At 44.3% G+C, this 19,252-nt stretch overlaps 1 protein-coding gene across 2 annotated transcripts in view; it reads right to left on the reverse strand.

The window, feature by feature from the left end:
* The window catches only part of AKT3 (AKT serine/threonine kinase 3), a 2,870,184-nt gene that overhangs the window by 2,849,981 nt on the left and 951 nt on the right, over positions 1-19,252 (reverse strand). The gene's annotated exons all lie outside the window — the stretch shown is intronic.

Consider the following 19,252-nt stretch of genomic DNA (forward strand, 5'->3'; position numbering starts at 1 on the left):
TGTACTTTCTGTGCTTTACCGAAAGGTAACGATCAATTTCCGCCCGACTCTATGAGAACGGATGGACCTTGGAGCTCCAATACAGAAAATCTACAACAGCTGCAAAGTAAGGAACAGGTTACCGCTCCTGATTCTAGGAGGACGGAGGAGGAATCACTCAGCTCCACTACACAAAATCCACAACAGCCGCAGAGTAAAGAACAGGCATCCGCCTCTGCTGCTATGGGAATGGAGGGATTTCCCGAATCTAATCTAGAAAATATACAATACCCGCAAGACAAGGAACAAGATCTCGCCCCAGACTCTTTCCGGCTGGGGAGTCCTCTTCACCTCAACATAGAAAATGCACACCAGCCACAAAGCAAGGAACAAACTGTCTCAGACAATACTATATTACAAACAGTAAAATCCCCTTGCCTGAATCAAAAATCGATGGTACAGCTAACTTTTGTAGCTGAAGAAGTGGAGAACAATGACATTTTTCCAAACGTATCAATACGAGCAAGTATTGCGAACCTGAATTCATCGCAAGTGTCAATATCACCTGACTATCGAGCTCCTTGCTCAATGGATTCCCGCGCATCGCTTGTGGCTTCCTTTATCCAACCGACTCCAAGACGTCGACTTACAACTACAGAGCCTTCAGCTATATCCACTAATAATGGTCTACTTGAAATCACTCTAACAGCAGTAAATACAACGATTAGAAGTCTCCAAAGGATATTTGAATCACTGGAACAAAAAATAAATCACCAATCTGTGCAAATTGAAGAAATCCCTACTTGGATAAAGTCGCATTCTAATGTGATGAGCCCAGCAGGATTCCAACAGAGACCAAAATACAAGCACAAGAGACAAACATTCACAGACAGTACCAACAGACTTTACATCGGCAGTACCCACCTTTTCTCAAATAATAAGTTCTGTGGAAAGCCCTATTCCTGTTAACACTGAGCCTAATTCTTCATGGATCAGCGTGGATAAACTGCCACCCAGCCCGCAATCATCGCCGGTGGTGGGAACGTATGTCGTCTTCAGTAAACAAGCCCGTCAAATGAATCACCCGAGACATCTCATCTCGAAACCACGTCTAATAGCCTCTAAATCAAGGCGTATAGTGAAGGCGAAACCACGACTCCCAACAATTGATCTCACTCAAAAACCTACACCTGAAATTACTCAAGCGATTGCTAATAAACAATTGGTGGACACAACAAGTCAAACTTATGCACCGTCAAGTGAAACGCAATTGACAAGTGTACTTACTGTGGCACCGATTCAAACGCCAACTTCAACAAGTCAAGTCACAAAGGCGCACTGCGAGATTCAAACGGTGAACTTTGCGGTACAAACTGGAAGTCACTCACCGCTTGACCACTCACCGTTGAATGCCTTGGTGGTGCTCTAAGAAACAGGGGAAACCCAGTCCGGCACAACTGCACCGCTAAGGAATGTCACGATAAATGAAAACCTAAGTGCTCCATCACAGCTGGGAGCCTCACCAAAAAAAGCGGCAAACCGAACATACATCACTGAACGCTCGGATCAAATTAAAGCAGCAGTTGATGAATATTTATCTCAACGCCTAAACAACTGTAATATGGCTATCATCATGAAGGAAGCAAATCGGGAAAAATCACCAAAATATACAACAGCACAATTTCCAACTTTGAATTATGAGGCACAAGCAGTACAGAAAAATATACGAGAAGTAGAACCTCCGACCACGAGCTACGAAGCACAAAATCACAAAACAGTGAGCTTTAAAAAACAAGGAACAAATAATGAATGAGACACATGAGAGACAATCAAAAAAAGACAAAAGACCAACGTCCGAGATTACCACACATTAATATTTAAATGTCGAAAATGCACCGTATGCAAAATATGATCTATGCAGATCGAGTGTTCTAAATGTCTTTGATGAATTGCACGAACTGGAAGACATCACATGATCAGATATCGATCAGGTGAAATTTTTGTGCGACAGTAATCTCTCAATTGTGCGGTTATGGATTAAATCTGGCCTGGTGTTAAATACCTTATGGCGAGCAAAGATGGCACTGTTTGAAATGGGCTTTTTATTAGCCCAAGATCCTGAAAGAACCTATAATAGCAATCGTGACCAAAAAGCATCTCAAAGACAAGTCCAACAGGATAAACAACCACAACCGGAGTGTCAATGCCCCTTTTGCAAATTACCTCCGAAGGCATAACCATTACCGACTACAATCAAACAAGATGTTTCATTAGCCTCCTGGAATTCAAGAGGCCATAGGCATTTACAAAGCGAAGAACAAAATTGCATAAATGATTTTGAAATTGTAGCCCTCCAAGAAACCTGGATGACGGGGGGGCCCCGATATGGGATGATCATGCTGTAGTACACATACCAGCAGTCGCCTCAATAAAGGGGTGGCCGACATCGGCCTATTAGTTGCGTTCAAACTCAGCACAGGCTTTAAACTACAGGCATGGGCTTCTCCAAACAGCTTCATGCAATTAGTTAAAATTTCAAGAAACCAGGTTGACATTGCCCCAATTAATTTTACACAGAAATCCAGCTGCAATTTCTGATAATAGACAAGTAAAACGCCAAACATCACGACCACGATAATCGCAGGCGACTTCAAATTGCACAACATGACAGCAAACATGAAGAATAATTTTCAAGAAACCATCAGGGGTCAAAATTTCATGAAAGATTGGAATCTACATATCGCAAACGGCTCTCTTACAGGAGATATACCATCCCAACCAACGTGGCAGAGAGGCGTGTCTGAAAGTACTATTGACTATTTCTGTCTGAAGACCTACTCATGAAAGCATCCAAATTTGAAATCCTGAAACAATCGTCGAGCGATCACAATATCTTACTCCTAACTTGGCCTTGGACAGATACTCCATCTCAACATCAACATTGTATGACTCTGAACTTAATAATTAACAATACCAGGATACGTTTTAGATGGAATCAAGATAAACTAAAGTTATTAGAAGGGGCTTTACAAACCCAAAAATCACTTCCTGGATTCAAATCCTATTTAGAAACTCTGCATATGTTCAAATAAATACATCACATACATGCTAGTCATCCAAAAAAAAAAAAACACAAGTATGTATATGACAGTAAGCTGCACCAAGTGAAGACCGAACACAGAAGAGCTCTAAGATCGACTCGAACATTGCCCCCGGACGAAGAAAAAAAAACGAGCCATAAGGAACATCAAATGTAAATATAAAAACTGGATATGTGCGTACAAAAGTTCCAAGGTGACAGTGAAAACTTCATTCCATTAATTCATACAAAAAATACAACGCAAATATGGTAATTACTTAATGATACAGCAGGCCACAGACAAGTGGACACAATTAAATAGAAATAGAATGGATAAATCATTTTACAAAATTATACCAAGATGTAAAATTTGACCAATATCAATATTCGATACAAACCAAGGCATCATGGAACCTTGAATGCTCCATTGACGAACTAATAAGCAAATCATCATCACGAGCTGCAGGTCCGGATGGACTAACAAACTACATGATGAAAGAACATCCAAGATCTTGGGCTACAATTCTAAACAATATATTTCATCAAATCCTATGCACAAAAGCCTTACCTGGGTCTACATCGCTCATAGTCCCCATCTTCAAAAAAGGTGATTGAGGAGCTCCAGCCAACTATCGTCCAATCGCGCTCCTGGACACACCAGGCAAAATATTCTGCCGACTAGTGATGAGTGACTTTAATTGTTGGACTCTTGAAACACAACAGCGAGACCCGAATCAGACGGGATTTGTGCCTGGTATGGGGCCAGCCATAAATTTGATCACTTTGAATGCCTTAAAAAAACAACAAGCGCATTATTCTAAAATATACATGTATTTTGCATTAATCGACCTCCAAGCCGCATTCGATTTATTGAAGCCAAATGTCCCTCTAGTCTAACTGATATCATTTATCTTTTACATTCTGATACATCTGTACGAATCAGACTCAATAATGGGTCTATTGTCCGCCTCCATTAGAACTGCCCGAGGGCTAAAGCAAGGCTGTATACTTGCATCAGCCCTATTCAATTTTTTCACTCAAAACATCAAAAAGACCTTCAAAGAGGTACAATCCGACTCCCCAAAATGGAATAATGTGGCTATACAAGCCCTTTGGTATGCCGATGACCTCGTACTTGTATCAAAAACCCCAAGTGGGCTGCAAAAGCTCCTGACAGCACTAACAGAATATTTTGATCATAACGAACTTACAATAAATGTGAACAAATCTCAAGTTGTTCAGTATGTTTCTAAATTCAACCTGCGGTAATAGAATGGTCTGGAAAATTAAAGATGTCAGTTTGAAAATTGTACACAATTATACATATTTAGGTCTGGCTTTTGATGATATTCCAACTGCCCATACGCAGAATATCATCGTAAGTAAGGTGACCCCAGCCATATCACAAACCAGGCTAATTTTGTACAAATTTGGCAAGTTTTCCCATCTTTCCTGCCAACCAATATTGGCGACAAAAAAAAAAAAAATAAACAAAAAACAAAAAAAAAAAAAATAAACACGCCTACACTCTCGTATGGCCTTGAAACGGGAACTTTCATCGAAAACTCCTTCTTTGAAAAACTAGAAGCTAAGTTCTGGCGACAAATACTAACAGTCCCTTTATGTACCCCAGACCCCTAGTTAAGATATGAGCTGGGTCTCACATCCTTACATGCTAGATATCATTGGAAATTATGTGCTCTGTTCCGAAAATGTTTAACGTATGACAAGAATAACAATCTGCTGACAATAGTGGCAAACTACATGTTCCATTCTAACCATCGTTTCATACAAGAATGGATAAATAATGTTATAGTAATTTTGCCCACAGCAGAAGTTTCATTAGAAAAATTGATCAACAATCCTGATCTTGCCAAAAAAAAAAAAATCTTTATGCAAGATTGGATAGCCACGCGCACAACCTGTCTTACCTACAAACATTTCAACTCGCAAGCTTATCAGGATAAAAAAATTGGAGCAACAGAGACATCTGTGTAAAGCACCTAACCCAAAAATACGCACAGCGATTCTACGTCTGCGCCTGAACCTTTGGCCGACGAGGGACATACTCGCACAGCACAAGCAACTTCGTCAAGAGGATAATTATTGCTGATTTTGTAATAACCTATGTGTCAAAGAAACGCTCGAACATCTTGTAATGAAATGTAGTGCATTGTGTAAACTGAGAGAAGTGTACTTTCCAAAACACATGATTGATATGACATATGTACTACCGGAACATAGATGGTCAAAGATACTAACCACACAAAATATGAGTTTATATATAGCCACTACTAGTTTTCTCAATGCTTTAGATTTAGAAGGGCCAATTAGCATATTAACCTCATGGGATGCAATATCAATAAGTGCTAAGTATGCGCTATGTAACTGGTAACAACAACCTCTGGTGATAATGCCCTGTTGAGAAGCGAAACCTATGGCCAAAGTCATAACTTTGAAATAAGCAATGCAATGTTGAAACTATGCCATGTATAAGGTTGAAAAATTTGAACAAACGATCAGTTGATTTTATTGTAAGCTTTTCCTTTTTCACAGTTTACAATTTCTAATTTTACTTTTTCTTATTTTCCTTCTCTTTTTCTAATTTTGTTATATGCCTTCTTATGCGTTGCTTATGTATCTATGTATGTATTCTCTTAAAAGTCTTTATGTTCTTTTGGCTATTATATGCACTTTTAAACAAATTTTGTATACATTGAAAAGTTGAGCAATCAGCTAAATCAATGAAAAAAAATAAAAGTAACAGAAAAATGCAATCCTCTTAATGTTCACCTCTCCTCCCCAAACTATGATGAACCAGAAGCGGGGTGACAGATAGGAAAGTGAAAATATGCACATGGAAGATCTTGGGTGGACAGTCAATGCTGCTGTACAGATTATAGGAACTTAGAAATGTCAAAGGAAACAGAATTGCATTGCAATTTGTGCAACAATGCCACATTCAATAAGTAATGCATAGTATGTTCTTATTGCACAATTTCATATCCCCTTCCTAAGATAGGAAAACATCCATAATTTAAAAAAAAGTTGAGAAACTGACCCAAATCAAGTGTATAGTGAGGGGCTATAGAGGTGCATGGCATGCCAGGAGGTGTGAACACAGCTGTTGTGTGTAAAGTGAGCAGCGAAAAGAAATTTGCAGAAGCGAGCACCCCGGCACTGCGAGAGAAGTACTGAGGCAAAATTGAAAATCCGGCTTATGGGACATGAAGTCCGGTCCCATTACGGCAGAGCAGCATCTTGTACTCATGGAGCAAATTGATGCGGAGTCCGGAGGTGAGATTGGGCATTTTCAAAGTGTCCAGAAGGGGCCTTGGGTGGCGTGCGCCCAGCTATGCAACCTGCGTTCCAGCCGCGCTGTTGGGCTGGAACGCAAGCATTTTACCCAGCGCCATCGTCCTGTTCGGTGTTCAAAGAAGGCCTGCATTGAGAAAAGGACCTAAAGTTGTGTGCCGGCGTGATGACACATCAGGAAATCATTTGTTTTCGGTCGTTCGGAACAAAAGACTTTCAGTTACCCGGAGTGGAGAAGTATTTTGGTAAACCGCAGACAATCGAGTGATTAATGAGCAGCAGAAAAGTTTTGGAGACAACGCAGATATGGAAGCTCTTGGAACAGTAAGCGTATCAACTGACATTTTATAATGTATTGGATATGGAACTGCAACGTTGTGGGAAGCAGCAGCTGTAAAAAGTTGTTGCAACAAGGGATTGAAATGTTTTTTTTTATTTTTTGCTGACATTTTTCATTTTCAAGAGGACATTAATACTGCGTGCTGCAGGGCAAGAATTTTATATGAGAATTGTATTGCATTTTTAAGCAGTTTCATGAGTTTGTTGCTGAAGTGCAGGTCTACAGAGTTTTTTTTTAACGATTTTGTGGAGTGTAATGCCATTGGTGTGCGGGAGTTGTGTGTGCATGTGTTGTGGGCACAAGAGTGGCAGATGTGTTTGGATCACAGCATTTAAAATAAGGTCTGCAATCGATTTATTTATTGTTTTCTTAAATGTTGGGACAGGCGAAACGTGCACTGTATGGTGAACGGATGTCTTTTCGTATATGATGTTTAAATAGGTTTCAGTGGACATGTTTTGTTGTGCATGTATGAGGTTTAAATGAAAGTGTGATGAATTTGCATGGATGTTTGTGGTTGCAGTGAGTGAATGCACGTGGGGTATAGTGTTAAGAAGAAACGTGAGAGAGGTAGCATGTGTGAGGGTGAGAGTCACATGCTGGCCAGGTGTGACGCCTTGTTAGAGACCCTAGAGTAACCGGTTAGAAATGAAGTTAAACACAATAGAGGTGTTGTGTTTTTAGGAGGAATCCTAGGAGCATAGAGAATAACATTTTAAAGGGTAAGGCACTAAGATAGGAGACTATGTAAGCGTAGGAATACGCGTGAAGTGCAGGAGTAGCCTTTGCAAAAGAGCTAGAGTGTGGTTTGGGTGTCCGCAAGTTTGTCTCCTGTGAGTTGTTGTAGTATAGTGTACATTTAAGTGTGGCAGGTTGAACTCTATGTGAAGTCTGTGGTGCCAGGCAGTGTTTTGGGGTATTACAGGAAGCTTGGTTCCTGAGAATGCCTAGTTGAGTTAGATTTTGGGTTTTAGTTGAGCACACACAGTTACCAGCGGTAGCTCTAGTGGATTTATAATTTGAGTGGGGTTTTTGAGTGTCATTGGGTACACCATGTAGTGATGGTTGAACTAGAATACTGGCAAGTCAGTTGAAGACTGGCAAATCAGTTGAAGAGTTATACATTATTATACATTTCTTCATCTGAAATATTCAGCAAGCATTTCAATGTGTATCTTGTTTGTGCCGAGTTTTATTATCGGGAACTTTCAGTAAGTGCTATATTTTTCCATCCTATTAGTGCCTGTGTAAGTTTGTTGTTTTGCACAGTAGTGTGTGCACGCTCTACATGCCACGCTTTTTGTGGTTGTGTCGTGTTCTTTGTGTTGCGAGTGGCTGTTCTATTAAAATGTCTTTTCTGTTCTGTGTGTGGAGAGAGGTGTTGATGTTAGTGACAAGGAGGGTTGGCGTTTGTGGGTTACTTGTGAGGTTAGTGATAGTCAAGTTTTAGGTTGTTCTCCATGTGTTTTTTTGATTAACATCAAGGAGTTTGGATGTAGTCGAGATTGCTTGCTTTACAGAGACGGGAGTGTCCTGGATTGGGGTGAGGTTGTGCCCGGATGTGGAAGGTCCAGGGTTTGGGTGTGGCAGGCCCTTACAGAAGGAGGAAGGTTTTTGTACAGATGGTTTTCGTTTGTTAGTGGGGTTTTGCTCAGAGCAGGTAGTGCTTGGGGGTGGCAGCCCCAAGGTCCTGGGGGGCAGACCAGGACATAAGGTGTTTAAGGTCCTCGAAGGTGATTTCTTTATGCACATGGATAGTTTTCTTTTTGTTTTATAAGGAGGGGGATGTTGTTGTAGCCTAGTGCCTAGTTTTATTCTAGTGGCTAGTATTCTAGTGGTTTGTATTGCATCTGCTATGTGAGCTGTGTGTCTGTGTGACTGGAGCTTGGAGTGCGAGGCCTGGAATGGGGCGAATGCGAGGGTTCCAGGATGCACAGTTGGGGACTAGCAGGGAGAGAGCCAAGGGAAGCAGAAGCGCATCACCTGATCTCCTGTCTCACCCTTCCTACTTACACTGTAACAATAAAGAAGACTTACCTTTTGATAACCATGGTTCCCCGAGTAAGCTTGAGTTATTAACCACTCCCAAGATATATCAAAACTCTTACTTACAAAGGAAACCAGGGAGTAGAGAGTGTATAGCGGGGCTTTGTGTGATTACCACAAACAGAACACAAGAGCAGAAAGGAGTTGAACCAAGGCAAGTGCTCTGAAGTCTCTGCCCTGAGAACGGTTACCTGAGATTATGTCACCGAGATTCCTTTTCAGTTGAATTTCTGCCAATATGTCAACCTGCCACTCCCTCTCCCCCCACCCCAGGAGTACGCGCTATGGTTTACTTTATATCCGTGTGTACTGGGCTGGTCACTGAGCATGACTTATCTGCAATTCCAAAGCTGCCTCCTCTAATAACTGGAGAGATACTAGCGTGTGAAAGAAAGAACAGTTGAAGCCATCTGTAGCTTTTCTTTGAGTTTACCTTCTTCTAACCTAGACTGTAGAAGTGTGAAGTAAACTGAGGCACGGTAAGGTAGTTTACAACTTTATTCTGGACCCAGAGCAAGTAAGCCGCCACCAGGCACCGAAAAAGGCAAACAAACTGGCCAGTGTGGAATGTTGATCCATGAACATGGAACAACATTCCACACGCGCCATTGTACAAGATACAACATATCTTCTCCTCCTTCAATCCCCCAAAAAAAGGGTAAAATAGCATTAAATAATAACAAGCATTAGAGCAGAAAAACATTAGAAAGGAGAACAACTGTCAAAGCTGCTTAAGCAGTCCACAATATAACGAATAAATGCAATTAATAACACATACGCGTGATTGCTCATCACAACATGGTTACCCACCAAAGGTGGTACCCACTAACGCACATAATCTCCGAGTTTGACGGGAAGCCCACAGCATCTAACTGGACGCCCCACTCCTACACCATCTTCCCCAGACATGTTACCTACCTTGCTCATATGCACACCCACCTCGCTCACATCCCCATCCAAGGTCTGTCCCTCCGTAACACGTTCAGGAGTAAACTCTCTCGTCTGTCCACCATTCTCCTCCACCATGCGATCTTCCTTCATCTCAGGTGCAAAGTCCAATGCATCACCCACTTCGTCACCCACATCATCATTGCCACCCAACACACTCATACTTGTTCTACTCTCATCGAGAACCGCCACCCGTCTTACTGCATTTTGAGCCGTCCTCCAACTGCACATACCCTTTGCCACTTTTGACAACTCTCTTAGCAGGTAAAAATGTGCTACCACCTTTCTTTACAAACCTGGGATTTTTTTACGCAAACATCACCCAATTTGACCTGTAACTCCTTCCTATCCTTTTGGGAAAACCTTACAGCCTCCTGGCGTGCCAAAGTTTTACATTGGACACCATCAAGGTCCAACTCACACGGACCACCCCCACCCAATGCCAGAGACCTCAATGTTGTTCCCGGTTTCCTTCCACTCAGCAATTCGGAGGGTGTTCTACCCGTGCTCACAGAGGGAGTTCTACGATAAGCCGACAAATACTAAGAAACCACCTCCTGCCATTCAAGCCCATTGGCCAGAGCCAACTGAATTGCGTTCTTAATCATACCATTCACTCTTTCCACCAGGCCATTGACACCAACTGCGACCACTACGCAACCAACTTTCGAATCCTTCAGTCCAATATCACCAGAACAATTTCTCAAACTCCTATCCGACCGCAAACCATCTGGATCACCACTGGACCTTTGCCCAGCCGCAACCCTTAAAGAAATCTTTGCCTCCACCTGCGCAGGAGAACACGCAAGATCTATCATAAACGCCTCCCTTTCTTCCGGTATCTTTCCAGATGCATTCAAATTGGTGCATGTCAAACCCCTGATTAAAAAACCCTCACTCGACCCTCTCGAGCCAAAAAACTACCGCCCCATCTCTAACACCAGATTCCTTGCCAAACTCATTGACCGAACAGTCTACTCCCAACTAAATGCCTTTGTTGAAGCCAACAATCTCCTAGACCCCGCCCAATCAGGATTCAGATCTTGCCAAGGAACTGAAACCACCCTAACCTCGATCTGGGATGATCTAAAAATGACTGCTGACTCTGCAGGATGCGCCGCACTAATCCTTCTCGACCTATCAGCCGCCTTTGACACGATCAATCACTCAATACTCCTTGACCGCCTCCACTCCCTAGGAATCCGTGGAACCGCCCTTAAATGGATAGCCTCATTCCTCAAAGACAGGCACCAAATAACGACACTCTCCAACTTTACATCACAAGCCCGACCAGTTGACACAGGAGTCCCACAAGGAGCATGTCTATCCGCTCTCTTGTTCAATCTCTACCTGATCACCCTCCCACCAATAATTCGTGCTCACAACATCCTGTGTTACAGTTACGCAGATGACACTCAACTAATTCTAAAGTTCCTGAACGCGAAACCCAACTCCCAACCTGACCTGACCTGACCTGACCTCTTGCCTCCTCAACATCGAACGCTGGATGACCCAAAGCCACCTCCTATTAAACCCCTCCAAAACAGAAATCATGGTCTGCGGCAACTCAGATTTTCTTCCGCACCCACTATCCTGGCCACCCGCCATGGGCAACTCACCGACCCCCTCTAACACAGTAAAAAATCTTGGGTGCACCCTGGACTCCGACCTAACACTCTTGCGCCAAGTCAACAATGTCTCAAAGTCCTGCCACTACCACCTCAAAAACCTTAGGCGCATCTTTCCATATCTCTCATTCCCTAACAGAGTCTCCGCGGTCCAATCAATCGTCATATCACGACTGGACTATGGTAACCCCCTGTACCTCGGAATTCATGCCTACCAACTGAATAAACTACAAAGAGCACAAAAAGCAGCAGCCAAAGTGCTTCTTGCGCTCGGTCCAAGGGACCACGTATCCCCAGCCCTTAAGACACTGCACTGGCTTCTGGTAGCCCGTAGGGTGGCTTTCAAAACCCTATGCCTCACCCATCGAGCTCTACATAAAACTGGACCCCATTATCTTCAAAAAAAGCTAATACCTTATCACCCTACCCGCACCCTTAGATCAAGCTCAGCCGGCCTCCTAGTAATTCCTAAAACAAACTCAGTCAGGTTAGGCGGAGCATCATTCTCAGCCCTGGCCCCAACCCTGTGGAACTCGCTCCCACCCCACATCCGCCTAACTCAGGACTTAACGGCCTTCCGCAAACTACTGAAAACCTGGCTCTTTCCCTAAAACCAACCAGCCCCAAACCAGCATCATCACAATAACACCGACCTAACAAACCACCAAAAAAAAAAAAAAAAAAAAAAAAAAAAAGCTAACCGAATCAGATTGTAACCTACATTGACAAACAGAACTAAAACTAATAAAGTAGATCTAAACAGGGAAATGATTAAATAGAAAAGAATCACTGAATAATGGAAAGAAGAGAGCATGGAGAGCGGATGAACAAGGAGAGCGGATGAGCAAAGAGGGCACGACCGGATGAGTGGAAAGAACGAATGAGTATGGATGAGTATGGATGAATGCGAGGATAAATGCTGTTGGCAATTGAGCCTGGAGAACGTGCAGAGCGCAAGATCGTGCAGAGCGGAAGTGCGCTGAGAACAGAGGCACATATAGAGCGGAGAAAAGTGGGGAGCAACCGAATGGGGGGAGAGACTGAGTGTGGGGAGCGTATAAGTGTATGGAACATATGAGTGTGGGGAGCGGATGAGTCTGGAGAGCGGATGGGCCTGGAGAGCGGATGGGCCTGGAGAGCGGATGGGCCTGGAGAGCGGATGGGCCTGGAGAGCGGATGGGCCTGGAGAGCGGATGGGCCTGGAGAGCAAATGATTGTAGAGCGCATGAGCACGTGGATTCAGATGAGTGTCGAGAGTGGATGAGTGTCGAGAGCTGATGAATGAAGAGGGCGGAAGTATGTGGAGGATGAGAGGGCGGAGGAGAGAATAGCTGAGTGTGGGGAATGGTTGAATGTGGGGAATGGTTGAGTGTGGGGAATGGCTGAGTGTGGGGAATGGCTGAGTGTGGGGAATGGCTGAGTGTGGGGAATGGCTGAGTGTGGGGAATGGCTGAGTGTGGGGAATGGCTGAGTGTGGGGAATGGCTGAGTGTGGGGAATGGCTGAGTGTGGGGAATGGCTGAGTGTGGGGAATGGCTGAGTGTGGGGAGCAGAGCGTACGAGTACGCAGAGCAGAAAAATATGCGGAACAGACGAACACGTAAATCAGAGCCAACGAATAGGTAGAACGGTTGAACGAATGGATCGGACGAGCACGATGAGGAGAGCGGTGTACATAGAACGGACGAGTATGTAGAGCGAACAAATGTGTGGAACTGATGAGTAGGTGGAGCAAATGAGTGTATGGAATGGATGAGTCTATGGTGCCGATAAATATCTGGAATGAGTGTATATGGTGCCGACAAGTGTCTGGAGCGGGTCAATACGTAGAACGGATAAATTTGCAGAACAGATGTGTATGTGTCTGTGGGTGGAACAGACGAATGGGTGAAACGGACAAATGGGTGGAACGACGAATGGGAAGAACGGATGAGTAAGTGGAGCGGACGAATACATGGAGCGGATCAGTACGTAGAGCGGATGAATTCATAGAACAGATGAATGAGGGGAGCGGGCGAATGTATGAAACCAACAAATACGTAGAGCGGTCGAGTAATATATCAAGCAGAGGAGTAGTATGTTGTGCCGATAAGAGAACATGTGGTGCGGATGCCGGTGTGGAGCGGATAGCTATGTGGTGCGGATGCCTTGTAGAGCGGATGCCTGTGTAGAGCAGATGCCCGCGTGGTGCCGACGCCTGTGTAGAGCAGACCGGATGAGCGTGCAGACCGGATGAACGCATAGGCAGACTGGAGTGCATGCGCGGGGAGGACGGGAGTGCATGCATATGGAATACATGAGAGCATGCACGAAGCACACTGAAAATGAAGGATAGACTAGAGCACGCAAGACGAACTATGAACGCGCGGGAACATTTGAGTGAACATATATCATACCACACCCCACGCCTACTCTCCTCTTTACACCACCACTCAAATAGAACACAGGGATACTATGACACCATTCGGTATAACTGTTCTCATATCAACATCTCCCACTCACTCCCCATCACTCTAAGTAACCACCGCTGGTTTAACACCCCCAGCCAGGCGTTTCTCCTCAGGCCTAACGCAGCCACTCTCGAGCTGGATAAATTCTGCCAGAGCGAACACATTCTCCTGACCTCTCAACCACCACACCTACCGCTAAGAAGCAGCTACCACATTAACCCCGCACCAGCTGCACACATACCTTGTGCGCACACGCACCTTTTAACTCTCTTCACCCCCTCTACTGACTCGAACCTCGGTTCCCAAGGGCGTTCAACCTACCAGCGCCTTCAGACCATACCAATGGTATATAAGGCGCTATATAAATGCAAAATAACAATAACAATAACTTGTACAGAGCAGTGCGATGGTGCTCTACTCCACACTGCCCCAAAAATTCCCTCAAGTCTGGAGGTAAATTGGACACCATTGTCGGTGACCAATACTTTTTTTTTTTAGGAAAGCTATAACACACTCCGTTGTCACCCTGCCAAATGCCACCACCTCCACCCATCTGGATGTGTAATCCACTAGCACCAACAAAAAACTGCACTTCGGCTGCAAACATTCAAAGGGACCCATGATGTCCAGAGCTATCTTTGACCACACTTCCCTGGGAATGTCAACCGCATGGTCAGGCTGAGGGCGAACCACCTTACTCTTGTCGCTCTTGTCGCACGCATGACAATCCTTCACTACCAACTCAACGTCATGATCCATGGAAGGCCACCAATACCTCCGCCCACAACCTCCTCTTGGTCAAAGATCGTCCTAAATGCCCCTCATGGGCCAACGCCATGATCCTACCCCTCAAACAAACAGGTGGAACCAATGTCACGCCTCTAGACACACCCCAGGGACCAACCACCAACTCATCCAACACCTGAGAGTAACCCTTACCCTCTGGTCTATCCTTAACCACCTCCCAAAACTTGCTAAGACCCTCTCTGACCCAACACAGTTCAACATCCCTTTCAGCCGCTCTCAAAGTCCTAGATGCAAAAGCCACTGGTATAGATTCCCCATCAATCCATTGCTCCAAAACTGCACCTAACCCTACCTCACTGGCGTCCACAGTGAGCATGGTTTTGCACTTGGGGTCGAAAGACCTCAAACATGGGGCATTATTCACATCACTCGTCACAACACTTATCAGACCACTCGAACCTGACACATTTTTTTAATAAGGCTCTCATGGAGATGGTTTTCTCAGAATAGTTGGGTATAAACTTAACATAGTATTCTGCTAGACCCAAAAATGCCTTCAATTGATCTTTGTTGGTAGGTGCCGGAGTATCCTTCATCACATGTACTAACTCTGCCTTAGGACTGATTCCTTCGGCACTAAGGGTGTCTCCCAAATACGTCACCTTATCCAAACCCACCTGACATTTCGCCAATTTCACAGTCAAACCTTTTTCCTTCAGCACTTTGATAACCTTGTGTACCCTGATGTCATGCTCCTCCCGAGTCACAAAAGAGGTGAGAGGTCTGGAATCTACGTGCAAATCAATTTGGTGATATGCAGCGGACAGGTCAAATGTAGAAAAACATTTTGCCCTAACCAGGGTAAGCAATAATTCATTAAGGTTTGGCAAAGGATGCCAAAATCTCAAATTCAGCTCCCGAAGGTCCACGCACATCCTGAGATTTCCATCCCCTTTCTTAACCAATACCACCGGGAATAACCATTCGAACGATTCAATAGGCTCAATGACCCCTGCCACCATTAGTTTGTCCAACTCCCCTTTTAACCCGTTCCTTGCTAAAACTGGGACACCCCTCACCTTATGTACCTTGGGCACTGCACCCCTTTTTAAAATGATGCGGTGGGAAAATCCGTTGAGCCTCCCCAATTTGTCAGAAAATACTCTAGGGAACTCAGCCTCAACCAGCGGCACCTCCGTATGTCCTGTGCCTGCTGCAATGGGCACTGCAGCAGCAGCCCCATGCACGGCCATCCCTGCCTGGGAGCAGCTTCCACCGCCGAAACCGGGCGGGAGGCCGCAGTCCGCCTCAGCAACCCAGGCCAATAGCTCTGGTCGACATGGACTGCAGCGCCGCCAACGTTGAAGGGCCACGCCAGGCCCGGCGCACCCCGCGGTTCCTGCTCCCCCGACTCAAAGACCATCAACAGCTTTGCACGCGTGGAAAAGAGGGTCCAGACTTCCACCATCGCCAGTGAAGTAAACTGAGGCAAGGTAAGGTAGTTTACAACTTTATTCTGGTCCCAGAGCAGGTAAGCCGCCACCAGGCACCGAAAAGGCAAACGAACTGGCCTGTATGGAATGTTGAACCATGAACACAGAACATTCCACACGCGCCATTATACAAGATACAACAAAGTGCTGCAGCCGAAAGTTCTTGGAAAAGGGATAAAATGAGAGCAAATGTTCCCAGCTATGTTGCAAGGATGTCCCTAGGCTTGGTAATCGTTTGTGTATTTTTATTGAACTCCAACTGGTCGATTTTGTAAGTATTGTTCTAACCACTGAAAGCAGAGGGAGATCCTCCTGCACCCTTCCTCCTCTCCCACTACCCATATTGCCTGCCTGCCTCCCCCCAGGCTACCATTCACCTTTTAGCAGCCAAAAATACATAAAATAGAGTTTTAAAAGTGCAACGTTTTCAGTATAGACATGAACCCATTTTCAAGGGCTTTGTCCTAACAATGCATGCGCCCTGCACAGCATCACCTCAATGACTCTGGAGCTCAGGATGAAGTTGCTGATGTGGATCCCCCCCCTCTTCTGCCTTCTGAAGGAAGGCATCGCTCACGTTTTCCTGTTGGGATCCATTTTCAAAGTCCTCACATTTAAGCGCCAACTTTCTTTGCTAACATTTGTGTGATTCCAGTCGCTCTGGTTCCTCTATTTGAATTCCTACGTTACGCTATCAACTGGCTTCTCAGAATAATCCACCCTCTATGAGCACATCCAGATCCCTGTGCAATGTAGCGAATTCAACTACCATGAATTCAACTACCATGTTAGGCCATAAGTAATGAAGCCCCCAAGGTGGCTTGGATTTCCTGCTACAATTTTTCAAGTACATTTCCCAGATCAATTTTGATGATGCAACACACTGCCTTCCCCAAACAAGCCGAGATTCGCTTCTGTGTAATCTTTTTGTGAGCCTCTCCCTACCGACTTGAATGTAACCACCAACAGCTCCCGTCATAGTTAATGTAGGGTACTCTACCACTTCACGTGACCCAAACCTTTGGGGAATCCCATGGGCCATCGCAACAAGCGTTTACCCAACCACTCCACAAACCCAAATGTGCATCTAGGAGATGGTGGGTGGTTCAGATGTATATCAATATGGAGGATAGGACTTAAAGAGCATGCTATCAACCCCTAGTTAGCATGTTGCCAGCAATTAATGAGCGGTTTGAGCAGGGCCACTTAGAGATCACCGCCTTGCTGCTAACAGCTCAGGATGTAGCACTCAGGATGTAGCATGCTTTTGGTGTCAGAAGAGGCACGCATAGCGAACAAGAGAACCAAACACAAAGCAAACGGACACATATGTGGGGGTGAGGACCAAGTGAAAGCAGTGCTGGGGGGGTGTAAAGTTAATGACCACAAATATTGTATAAGTACTGCAGAGAAATTCTTCTAAGGCGCCATTGTCACACTTTTCACCCGACTGCATTTTGAAGATGCATTCTTAGTCAATGATTTCAGTCTGTGTATATACTCGTCTGATAATTTAACAAAGGGAGAAAGCATCTTAATATGGAACCTACAGACTGTTTTCAATGTAAAAAAAAAGGGCCATGGCTATTGGGTTTGTTGAGGTCTTGTTTGCTTAATTGGGTTTATATTGTGGAATCCTGGCAAGACAAGACATTCCTTTGTGGATTTGGAAAAAGAAACAGATGACTAGGAGACACTTTAAAGATAGATATCGGGATTTAATGTTTAAAAGTAACATGCAATAGAAAAATTTAAGTTACACGATCAAGCTAGAGCCATTGCGAGGAGGGAGGGGACGGAGCCCAAGGGAAAACAGTGTAGCGGAAAGCAATGAGAATATCTGGGATGGGGTGAGGGACAACCAAGCACAAGAGGTGGGAGTAGATTGACCAAGCAAATGAGAAATGCGGACACAGAACAAGATGGGCAGGACGGACAGAGTGAAAGATGGAATAATCACTGCTGATAAGAGTGGACCTTGTTGAGGGCAACACGTGGCAGTACTGTTCATTGCATACTAGCTCTTTAGACTATCAACCCTGCTGAGAAACGTGGCTGCTGTCCCCTTTTAATTATAGATGCCCTACAGAAAACTGCTAGTTCCATCGGACGCATGGCAGTCTTGATGAGAAGTGGTGGTTCCCAGGGCTTCACATTAGATTGGAGGAAATGATTTACAAATCAGTTTTGTAATGTAAAGGATGTTTATGGGACTAAAACACGAGTCCTGATTTTGACTAAGCCTTTTTTAGTAAAGGTAAAATATATCTACATAGGTATTTTTCTTTTAAATCACTTTCTAGAGACGTGTGCATCTCATCACCCATGTTCCCATTAGCAGAGAATCTCCTTGTGGCATGCTGGTGATACCACAACTCCCAACAGGCCTACTGATTTATAAGAACAGGTATCTGACTCTTATTCACATTTCTTTGTCGGTCGATGTGTATGACTTTAGAGAAATGTTGCTTATCTGGAGCCCGGCTAGTACCATTTCATTAAAGAGGTCAGTGGTGTTGGGAAACGTTGGTACAATCCTCTTGAAAGCATGTTAGCCCTGCTGACAATTACCAGTTGTGACAAACTATAGATCCGATGAGAAGCTCTTTTAGTGTCAAGTCAGGGCCGGGAGGATAGCTAAGGAGCAATGAGTTTAAGCAAGACTACGCAGTGTCACAGTTTCGAATTCCAGTCCCGTGCATAGAGGCTGGTCTGCAGCATGAAGGGCGAAAAAAATGCTCCATTTTAATTTTTTTGATAAATTGCTCTACTTGGAAGTACAGTTTTGCTACAATTTAAAATTACAGCGCTGCTGTGAAGGGCTAGTACTGGCCTGTTAAAAATTCAGCAGTCTTTTTCTTTTTTTTTAGAAGTACTGGTTGCGTACGCATTTAACTTCAAGCAGCCTACTGGGAGGTGTGGTAAAATCACATAGTATTACAGCCTTGTTGAGATGTGCTGGTACTGTCTTAACAAATGTATAGCAGCCTTTCTATTAAAACACAACGGCTCTGCGAGAAAGTGTTGGTTTTCCAATAGAAATACCGGCATCATTATAGTAAGTGTAGTTACTGTTAAATGTCGAGCCAACATGTTATAGTTATGGCCCAATAAAAGCACACAGTATATATGCCAGGGCTGTGGGGTTTGTCGACGTGTGTTCAGTTTTACTGGGTTTGGGAAACAATGTGTTTCCACTACCTTTATCGAGGTTAATGAAACGAACAG

Source organism: Ambystoma mexicanum, chromosome 4q, assembly GCF_040938575.1.
Source record: "Ambystoma mexicanum isolate Mex_15411 chromosome 4q, UKY_AmexF1_1, whole genome shotgun sequence".
Lineage (NCBI taxonomy): Eukaryota > Metazoa > Chordata > Amphibia > Caudata > Ambystomatidae > Ambystoma > Ambystoma mexicanum.